The sequence below is a fragment of the Choloepus didactylus genome, chromosome 3 (genome assembly GCF_015220235.1).
Source record: "Choloepus didactylus isolate mChoDid1 chromosome 3, mChoDid1.pri, whole genome shotgun sequence".
In the NCBI taxonomy this organism is placed as follows: domain Eukaryota; kingdom Metazoa; phylum Chordata; class Mammalia; order Pilosa; family Megalonychidae; genus Choloepus; species Choloepus didactylus.
In genome coordinates, this window is record NC_051309.1 from 168,166,869 (window position 1) to 168,177,817 (window position 10,949).

The 10,949-nt window shown below is 38.2% G+C and overlaps 1 pseudogene; it reads left to right on the forward strand.

Annotated features, from left to right (window-relative positions):
* Nucleotides 1–8,732: 8,732 nt before the first annotated feature.
* LOC119528880 lies at nt 8,733–10,665 on the forward strand (annotated as a pseudogene).
* The last annotated feature ends 284 nt before the right edge of the window (nt 10,666–10,949 follow it).

Genomic DNA, 10,949 nt, shown 5'->3' on the forward strand with positions numbered 1-10,949 from the left:
GGAGAAAGCATGGCCTGAAAGCACCTTGATTTTAGACTTCTAGTCTCCAAAAATGTGAGACAATAAACTTGAGTTGTTTAAGCCAACCAATTTGTGGTGTTTGTCATAGAAGCCCTAACAATCTAAGACAAGTGGCAAAACTATAAGGAAAAACAAGGCTTTGATCTTTATAAAAGTCAAGATGGTGATTAGCTTTCTTGGGGGTTGTGGTTGTTTGAAGTTGTATGTACACCAGAAAAACATGTTCTTAAATTTAATCTATTCCTGTGTGTATGAACCCATTGTAAGTAAGACCTTTTGTTGAGGTTATTTCAGTTAGTAAGTGTGGCCACCTCAATCAGGTTGGGTCTTAATCTTATTGCTGGAGTCCTTTAAAAGCAGAGTGAAATTCAGACAGAGGGAGAGAAAGCTACAAGAAGCAAGAAGCTACATCAACGGAACTGAAGAGAAGGGACAGACCAGGAGACACCACCATGTGCACTGCCATGTGACAAGCTAAGGGCCCCGGGTTCACTGGCAGCCAGCCCCAAAATGCAGCAGTCTTCCAGGAGAAGCATTTTCTTGAAGTTGCCATGATTTGGACTTTGTTTTAGCCTCAAAGCCATAAGCAAATAAATTCCCATTGTTTAAGCTGAACCATTGCTTTGGTATTTGCTTGAACAGCCCAGGAAACTAAAATACAGGTGGTTGTGATTGGGAAAGAGCAGGAGTGACTTTTCTGAGGTGCTGGCAGCAGTCTATTTTTTGACATGGGTGGTAGTGACATGGATGTTGTTTCCTGATAAATCAAGCTGTACATGTTTATTCCTTGTGCTTTTCTCTATGAGTATCATATTTCACTATAAAAAGCTTAAAAAAAGCTCTAAGGAGCCTAAGAAATTTAGTTCCATAAATTTGATCTTATGCATCATAAAATTTAATGATAACACACTTTGTCTCTAGTTTCAACTCTTGGTTTATTGAATCCACAAATAGTGAATGCCTTCTCTGTGACTGTGTTCCTGTTTGTAACATTAGTATTTCATGTACATTGTTGTCTGCCCATAATTGGGTAACTAAATTTTCTTCTGGTGCTTATATTTGTTATTAAACTCAAATATTAGATCACATCAAAGATCATTGATCTCTGTCCATGATCAGAAACTGCCTTAGCTCCACTCAGTCTTCTTTTAGCTACACACTTAGTGTTAAGAGAGACAGGATGAAAGAGTGCATTGGTCAAAATCCAAGTAATACCATAGTTTTTGGCAGTTCTAGGGAAAAAAATTCAAGTTTTAATGGCCCACTAACGGTTGAGTTTCATGCATATAAAGACACTTTCTAATGAAGAAATCTCAGTGTTCCTTGGTAGGATCAAAGGGAAATGCAAACAAAGAATGGGTAGTATATATAGTCAATAAGAAAACTGGGTAGAGGTGGGTCAGAGTTATAGCTAACAGGTGAGCAGAGGTCTGTAGACACCCACTTTCCTGTTTTGTGGGCCCCTATATTTGCAAACCTAACGTCTGTTGTCCCTTCTTTTGTATTTTATCTCTGATCTCCTGGTCTAAAGCCGCTTTCCTTCTTATATCCCCCCCAAAAAGGTTAAAATAAGAGAGACTTCTTAATCTGTTCCTTAATCAATAGTACCTTAAAAGTTTTACAGTAACATTAAGCTATTAATTAACTTGTGATGTAGGTGTTTATTAGAGAAGTTAGTCTTGGCAAGTCTTCCTAATTGTATCGTTTATTAGAGTAAAAAGGGAAAAGCTGTTAATGGGCACGGTTGGGGAATGGGTTGCTTCAGTTACCAGGTTGTTCCTATTAAGGGAGAATTATGCCTTTCCCTGAATTAGATCCATCTTGACTCTAGACAAAGTATATGACTACTCAGTTGGGTAGAATGCAGGTTATTGCATCTGAATTCTGGATTTTTTTTCAGGGCTACAGATTTTATTGGATATTGTCGTGGTTGTTCACTTTTAGAAATGTCGTACTTTGCCAACAATCTTTAATCTAGGAATCAGAATGGCATTTGCAGTGACAATAAACTCATAAAAATAGAAATGTCTCTGGAAATTTTAATTAAACAGAATAAACCTAAAGGAAAAAATACACTTTTATAAATCTCCACACCTTACATATAAAAATTCCAGAGTTGTATTTCTGAAAATGTTGAGTTTCTTTAAGAAGTTGTTGTCAAAGAAATCAAGTTGCTTCTGAATTCTTCATCAGCTCAATAAGGTCATTAAGCTAACATTTATTGCTAATAAATTTAAATAAATAAATTGTATGAAGGAAGGGCTCATGTCTACCTTATTGAATAATATATCCCTGGTACAGTGCCTGGCACCTAGTAGGTGTCCAAAAAATATTTATCAATAAATGAGTGAATGTTAATGGGGGATAGCAACATTACATTTGTTGTCTTATTTAATCTTCACAAGAATCCTAAAAATTAGGTAATGGTATTTCCATTTTATACATGAAGAAACAAAGTCTCTCTGAGAATAAGGAATTACCAAGGTCACACATCTGGGCAATGGCAGAGATGGAAATCAAACCATGATGTGTCTGATTGCAACTCCGACGTTGGTTCTACTATGGCACTTATTTTAGCAAAACCTGCTAGTTGCCTATGCAACAGCCATTTCCCTCTTTGTCCTTGATGAGAGAGTCCTAATTGTGTTCCAATGTCCTATACCCTTAGAAGAATCAGGTAAATACTGGCTAGCTAAGAGGTCTGGAATGTGACCTGGCTTTGTCCAGTGGGATAGGAGGGAAATATTCTGGGGGATGTGGGGGTCCTGGGAAAGGATTTTTGTTGTCTCTTAAAAAAGAAACATGAAGGAGAAACAGACCCTTCTCAGACTCTTGACTGTTGATGTATGAGGGTGTGATGCCCAGAGCTGCAGTCAGGAGGGGAACTAGAAAATAACTAAGGTGTTTAATGTAGTATTGGGCTCCCAGGGTTGCTCCTGAGTGGACTTGGCTATCAACCAAGTCCTTGTTTTGGCTCAGCCAGTTCTTTGAGAGCTTGGGCTGTTCAGGAACTAACTAGAGTGTCAGTTACTCTGTAATAGTGGCCCTATCAAAATTAACCTTGCAAGAATTTTTAAAATCTTTATTCTAATTGGATATGTAAAATCAAATGTTATTATAGTTTTGATCATTATTTTATGGAAAAAGCGTGTCTTCATTTATTCATTAATTCAGTAATCATTTATGGGTAACACTTGCCAGGCAGCGTGGTAAGTACTCAAAGAGAGATATGCAGTGGAAGAGAACAAAGTGGAACTCAACCAGCCTGGTGGTGGTTCTGAGAGAAAGGGTCAGGGAAGTCTTTCCACTGTTAGTGACAGAAAGCGATACTGGAACCAAGCCCTAAAAGGCCAGTAGAAATTATCTGGGTAGAAAAAAGAAGTGAAGGGCATTCCCTGCAAAGGAGATGGCATATGAGATGACATGGAGTTGTGAAAGAATATGGCATAGTTGAGGAAATACAAGTAATTTGGTATATAGGGTACAGGGTGGGAGAATGAGAAAAGGAGTATGGAGAGGTGAACAGGGGCCAGATTACACAGGCCTTGGGTCCAGGCTCTGGGATGAAGCCTATATTGGAAGGCAGTAGAGTCACAGAAGTATATTAAGTATGTGTTGAACATTATGGGACTTGCATTTAAGGAAGATCTCTTTGGTGGCAGAGAGAAGAATATTTTGGAGAGGGGAAAGGAAAGGGATGGAGATAATGAGAAGCAAAGAATATATGAAGTAGGTCTTAGATTGAAGAGATATTTAGAAAGTGGTTTAGACAGAACATGGTGACTGGGTATAAGAGAACAGTGGAGTAGGAGGTTTGCAAAGAAATGCAGGGCTAGCAAGGGGCATGGAGGAAGCTGCCAGACTGTGCTGAGGGCTCATCTGAGGTTTGAATATATGAGTCAGTATCTGCAGTGTACATGGCTGAGTGATTTATCTATTGTGGATTTAGAAGCAAAGCAGGCTGGGTTGATCTACCTTTGGGTGAGTGTTGCAGAAGGAAAAGAGAACAAGAGCAGTAATAAATTAAAGATATTGTTTACCGAGACAGATTTCAGTGGTGGACCAAGGCAGAATAGAGGAAGAAGCAAAGCCAGAAGGGAGACTAAAACATGAGGAGAAGGATGGGACTTCAACCACAATTCTGGGGAATAAGCAGCTATAATTGAAGCACTGTGGATAATAGGAGCTTGGGCAAGAAAGTTGGACAGAGTGTTTTAAGATTGTAGAGGTGGAGCAGCTCTAGGTGATAATAAAGGAGAAGGGGTGAATTGGTGATATATGTAGAGATGAAGGTCATGGAGTTGAAGAAGTCAAGGAACTGAGTATTAGAAGGGTCATCCATATGCACATTGAAGACACTAGGATTTTTTTTTTAATTCAGTTTTATTGAGATATATTCACATACCATACAATCATCCATGGTGTACAATCAACTGTTCACAATACCATCATATACTTGTGCATTCATCACCCCAATCTATTTTTGAACATTTTCCTTATACCAGAATCACAATAAGAATAAAAAATAAAAATAAAAAAGAACACTCAAATCCACCCCCCCCATTCCTCCCTATTTTTCATTTAGTTTTAAGACACCAGGATTTTGACAGGATTTTGGGTAGAGAGAACAATTGTAAACCATGTTCCAAAATCTCCGATTTCTATTCAGAAGTGATGACAGCAACAAGAAGGGTTGGAAGATGGTAAATTTGAGAAGCATGAGTTTCAAAGGAAGAAAGATTTTCACAGGAGATTGTGGGAATATTGACTTGGGAAGTGCTAACAGTTATTTAGTGCTTACTGCATATTGGACTGTGTTCTAAGTACTTCATGTATACTAATTCATTTAATTCTCACCTATAAGGTAAGTACAGTTATCCCTTCCACATTGTAACTTTCCCCATCATGGTCCCCATATATTGCAGGTCAGCTTAAGAAATTAAATGGGAGTTTGAGGGAGTTTTGTGGAAGCCCCAGACAATATGCAAAGGCAAGTGGACAACACAGAAAAAAGTTGAGAAACTCAGAAATGAGTTACATATAGCCTATGACCAAATATTTAACAAAAACTTTACAATAAGGTACTATAAACATCCCATAAAAGAAGAATAAAAAAGTTCAGACTTCTTTGGTATGAAGGGAGGGCCAAAAAATTTTACACAGATTTTCCAGATTGTGGGGGCACTGTGTTCCCAACCCCTATGATGTGGAAGGGATAACTGTGCTTATTACCACCGCCACCCCATTTTACAAATGAGGAAACTGAGGCTCTGAGACATTTAATAACTTGTCCATGGTACATAGCTGTGATTCCATCTGGGCAGTTAAGCACCTAAGTCCACGCTCTTAGTCACATCACTGTTTTGCTGATTCCACCCCACAAGCCCAGCCAGGCCCTGTGGCTGAGTAGAAATTTCAAGAACAAGCAGCCTCCAATCCCGAGGGACTACCAAGGAGGCAGTGTCCATGGTGGGGAGCCATTCAAAAAAGGCAGGCCACGACTGGCCCATGATAGCATCAACTGCTTTGTGTTTGCCAGGGCCTATTTTATTTAGTATTTAACCTAATAGTGTGCCTTTGAACTATGTGTTAATATGTAAACTGCCTCGGGCCTTTTCAGGAGTGGGTGTGGTATATTAAAAAAAAAAAGGTACTGTTGATTATTAACCAGAAGTATTCAACTACATAAAGGAATTAATTTACATGTTTCAGAGAATTTGTACACATTCCGACTAAAGGAGAAGCGGCAAAGAAGAAAGTAAAATATGCAATCTTGAAAAATATATAGTTCTGTTTACTTTTCGACATTACCAACCTTTATGGCAACCAGTTTATTTGGGGTGTCTGACTAATTTTTATTACCTGCCAGACACTAGCTATCTTAAAACCCATGGGCTCAAGAATGTTAGAAGGCATTACTATGCAAAGGAGAAGCCAATTTTACTTGGCTCATATTAGGTTCTATTTATTTTCTTAGGATTAAGGCCCAAAGAGTCTTTGAATAAAGTGCTAATCGTGTGAAGCACTGACATGCTAGATCCCAGTGCTGAGTGAGAAACCAGCTTCTTCCTACAGAACTACTCTCCCTACAAAAGGAAATTTATGGTGCAATTAAAAGCTGTACCTTGGACTCACAACTGGAAGTCTTTGTCTCATGATTATGTTTAAGAACTCTGATAAATATAAAATAAATTCTTTCAAAATGTGATTCAGGTATAATTTACAAACCTGAGTGAAGTACACAGGTAAAAAGTGTGTCCTGAATGTGATCATGGATAGTTTAATTCAAATTAAGAGTGGATTTGTGAGATATGGAGTCTCAGCCAGGTAAATTGGAAGACCAAATAATTTATTTTTTAATCTGAAAGTTTGACTGAGGCAGTTTTGAAAAGGTACCATTGTGTGGCTTTGATTTCCGGAATAATTAGAAGGCTAATAGACCAACACATGGGGAGAGAAGAGAAATTGGAGAATTAGTATATGCGATTATCCTTTACATCTATCAACACTCCAGTCTTTGGGGGAAATTATTTTATGGAGTCTCATGAAGGAAACCGGAGTAAGTTAGTGAAATTCAACACAAACCAATTCAACTAATAATTTTTCAGTGTCCAATTTGTAAGGCTCTGAGCTCCCTGTTATATCGACATCTATATGGGAGGCAGGGATAGGACAGGTAAAAAATAAGTTTGCAGTGCATCCTCTCAGGTTGCTAATAAGGTAGCTGAATTTTAGGTTTATCATTTTCTTGCTTACCTTTACAGTTTTCCCACTTATGTATATACCCCTTCGTCTGGGAGCAAGCAGATGCCAGCCACGTGCCTTCCCAGCTAACGGAAGATTTGCAGATGCCAATGGCTTTGTCCAGGGAAGATGCTCTTTGTTGATGCCTTTCCTTGGACACTTTATGGCTTTAAGATGGTAACTTTGTAACCAAATAAACCCCCTTTATAAAAGCCGATCCATTTCTGGGGTTTTGCATAACGGCAGCATTAGCAAACCGGAACACCCCTAAACAATCTATTGTTTAGTTTTATATAACTTTGAACTTAATATAAATGGAATCATGCTGTTTTCTTTCTTCTATAACTTGTTTTTTTCTTCACTCAAAATTATATTCTTAGACTTATTAGTGTTGAAGCATGTAGGAATAATTCATTCATTTTATATCACTGTAGAGTACTTCATTTTATGTATATACTATAATTTACAAACATTTTTGTTTTGAATGAACATTAACATTTTTATAGATTTTTGTTTGTCTGCTTTGCTCTTTACAGACATGGCTACCTTGAACATTCCTGTACATTTGCTGATATTCATATGCAAAAGTTTCTCTAAGTATTTACCTAGAAGTAGAAACGAATCATTGGGTATATGCATTTTTAACATTACTGGATAATGACAAGTTGCAGTTTGAGTATTTGAGATTCTTTCTAACATTTGATATTAGCCAACATTTAAATGATTGCCAGTGTGATTGGTACAAAGAGGTATTTCTTGTGGTCTTAATTTGCATTTCCCATATGTTCCTTCCCAATCCTGTTGCCTTTCTGGGAAATGCCCTTTTGTGTCTTATGCTCATTTTTTTCAGTCGAGTTATCTGTCTTTTTCTGAGTGATTTAGAATTCTTTATTTATTCTGAAAATTAATCCTTTGCTATATATATATATATATATATTGCAAATAGTTTCCTCCCAATTTATGGCTTTATGGGGTTTATTGATGAGCAGAATTATTCATTTTAATATAGTTCATTGCATCAAACTTTTTCTTTATGACTTGCACTTTTTAAAAAAGTAATTTTACTGAAATATATTCACATACCATACAATCATCCAAAGTGTACAATTGTTCACAGTTTCATCACATAGTTGTGCATTCAACACCATAATCAATTTTTGAACATTTTCATCACTCCAAAAAAACAAATGAATATAAGAATAAAAATAAAAGTAAAAGAGAACATTCAAAGTATCCCACACCTCTCCTCCCCCTTCATTTACCTTTTTTTAATTGAAATTTATTCATATACCATACAGTCATATGATTTACTTTTGATGACTTTTTAAGGAAATCCTTAATTATTCTGAGGTTATTTATTCTCTTATATCTTCTCCTAAACGCTTGAAAGTTTTGCCTTTCAAATTTAAGTCCTGAATTTCTTTAATGTATTTTCAATTAAGTTTTATAATTTCCCCATAATTTTCTTACATGTTGTTTCAGTTTGGTAAAGCTGCTGGAATGCAATATACTAGAAATGGGCTGGCTTTTACAATGGGGATTTATTAGCTTACAAGTTTACAATTCTAAGGCCATGAAAATATCCAAATTAAGTCATCAACAGGAAAAATACCTTCTCTGAAGCTGATAACCGGCAAGCTTGGGCTCTTCTGTCAGACAGCAAGGCACATGGCAACGTCTGCTGGTCCTTCTCTCCCGGGTTCCGATGTTTCCAGCTTCTGTCTTCAATGGCATCCTCTCAGCTTCTCTGGGGCTTTTTCTGTGAGCTTCCTTAATTTTATCTGTCCACTTCTGTATGTGTTTTATCTTCTTATAAAGGACTCCAGTAATCAGATTAAGACCCACCTTGAATGAGGTGGGTCACATCTCAATTGAAATAACCTAGTTAAAAGGTCCCATGCAACAGGAACTTTTTCTTCATGGAGTCATGACCACCCAGAAATCCCTGCAGGCCTGTGCCAGTGGCAGCCTATTCAACATGGTCCAAGACAATTCCTGGGCGAGTTGAATTCTTCTCCTGCAAGGGCTCAGACACCTTGATATCAATTCCCATAGTGCCACTCCTGGGCATGGATAACTCCAGAAGAAGTCCTTTATGATGCTCAAGTACTTGCATGACCACTACCTGGACAAGTACAAATGGTTTATGAGAACAGATGATGACTTGTACATCAAAGGAGATCATCTGGAAAATTTCCTGAGGAGTTTGAATAGCAGTGAGCCCCTCTTTCTTGGGCAGACAGGACTGGGCAAGAAATGGGGAAACTGGCACTCAAGCCCAGTGAGAACTTCTGCATGGGGGAGCCTGGTGTGATCATGAGCTGGGGGGTGCTTCGGAGGGTGGTGCCACACATTGGAAAATGTCTCTGAGAAATGTACACCACCCACAAGGATGTGGAGGTGGGAAGATGTGTCCGGAGGTTTTCAGGTGTGCAGTGTGTCTGGTCTTATGAGATGCAGCAGCTTTTTTATGAGAATTATGAACAGAACAAAAAGGGTTACATTAGAGATCTTCACAACGGTAAGATGCACTGAGCCATCACATTACATCCCAACAAAAACCCACCTTACCAGTACCGACCTCACAGCTATATGCTTCGTTGCAAAATAGCTGAATGTCACTATGGAGCAATCCAGCTCCACAGAGAAACAGTCCTAAAAAGCAAATATAGTAACACCGAGATTCATAAAGAAGTTCTGCAGCTGGGAATTCCTCCTTCTCTTGTGAGGTTTCAGCCCTGCCAATGAGAGGAGATTTTGGAATGGGCGTTTCTCATTGGAAAATATTTGTATTCAGCTGCTGATGGTCAACCTCCTCAAAGAGGAATGGACTCTTCCCAGAGAGAAGCCCTGGATGTCATAATGCAGGGCATGGAGATGATCAACGCCAATGCCAAGGCCAGAGGGTGCATCATTGTATCTACAGCAAGATCCAGTTTGTGGAGCATGAGGAATAGCTATCAAGGAGCTGGCCAACAAAGTTAGCCAAGAATCTGGATCGTTATCCTTTCTCTCAAATTCCCTGAAGAAACTAATTTCATTTCAGCTCCCTGTGTCAAAAAATAAGCACAAAGAAACCAAAGGTAAAAAGATAAACATATTGATTCCTTTGTCTGGACATTTTGATATGTTTGTGAGATTCATGGGAAACTTTGAAAAGACATGTCTTATTCCAAATCAGAATGTCAAGCTTGTCGTTCTGCTTTTCAATTCTGACTCCAACCCTGACAAGGTTAAGCAAGTTGAATTAATGAGACATTATCACATTAAGTATCCTAAAGCTGACATGCAAATTTTGCCTGTGTCTAGAGAATTTTCCAGAGTGCTAGCCCTTGAAGTAGGATCTTCCCAGATTAATAATGAATCCTTACACTTCTGTGACATTTACCTTGTGTTTACAACAGAATTTGTTCAGTGATGTCGAGCAAATATGGTTCTGGGCCAGGAAATATATTTTCCAATCATCTTTAGCCAGTATGATCCAAACATTGTTTATAGTGGGAAAGTTCCCAGTGACAACCATTTTGCCTTTCCTCAAAAAACTGGCTTCTGGAGAAACTATGGGTTTGGCATCACTTTTATTTATAAGGGAGATCTTTGTCTGAGTAGGTGGCTTTGATGTTACCATCCAAGGCTGGGGGCTCGAGGATGTGGACCTTTTCAACAAAGTTGTTCAGGCAGGTTTTGAAGACCTTCAGAAGCCAAGAAGTAGGAGACATCCACATCCACCACTCTGTCTTCTGTGACCCCAATCTTGACTCCAAACAGTACAAAATGTGCTTGGGGTCCAAAGCGGCCACATATGCATCCGCACAGCAGTTGGCTGAAACGTGGCTGGAAAAAAACTATCCAAGTTACAGTAAAAGCAGCAATAATAATGGCTCAGTGAGGACAGCCTAATGCCTAGCTCTGCTGGAAAAGACACTTTTAATTATCTAATTTATTTTTTTTAATTTTATATGATCAGTTTTTGATCATACAAAGATATATTTTACACATGATTTTCTTACAAAGGACTTCTTTAAAATTAAGATTGAGCTTTTTGAATAAAAATGTGACCAAGGTTTGCCTTTGAACACAGCTTGCTGAACGTTATGTAGCAGACCTGCTTACTCATGACTTGAAATGTACCTGATGAACAGAACTTTTTTTTACATTTCCTTTACAAACTCGTTTTGCTACAG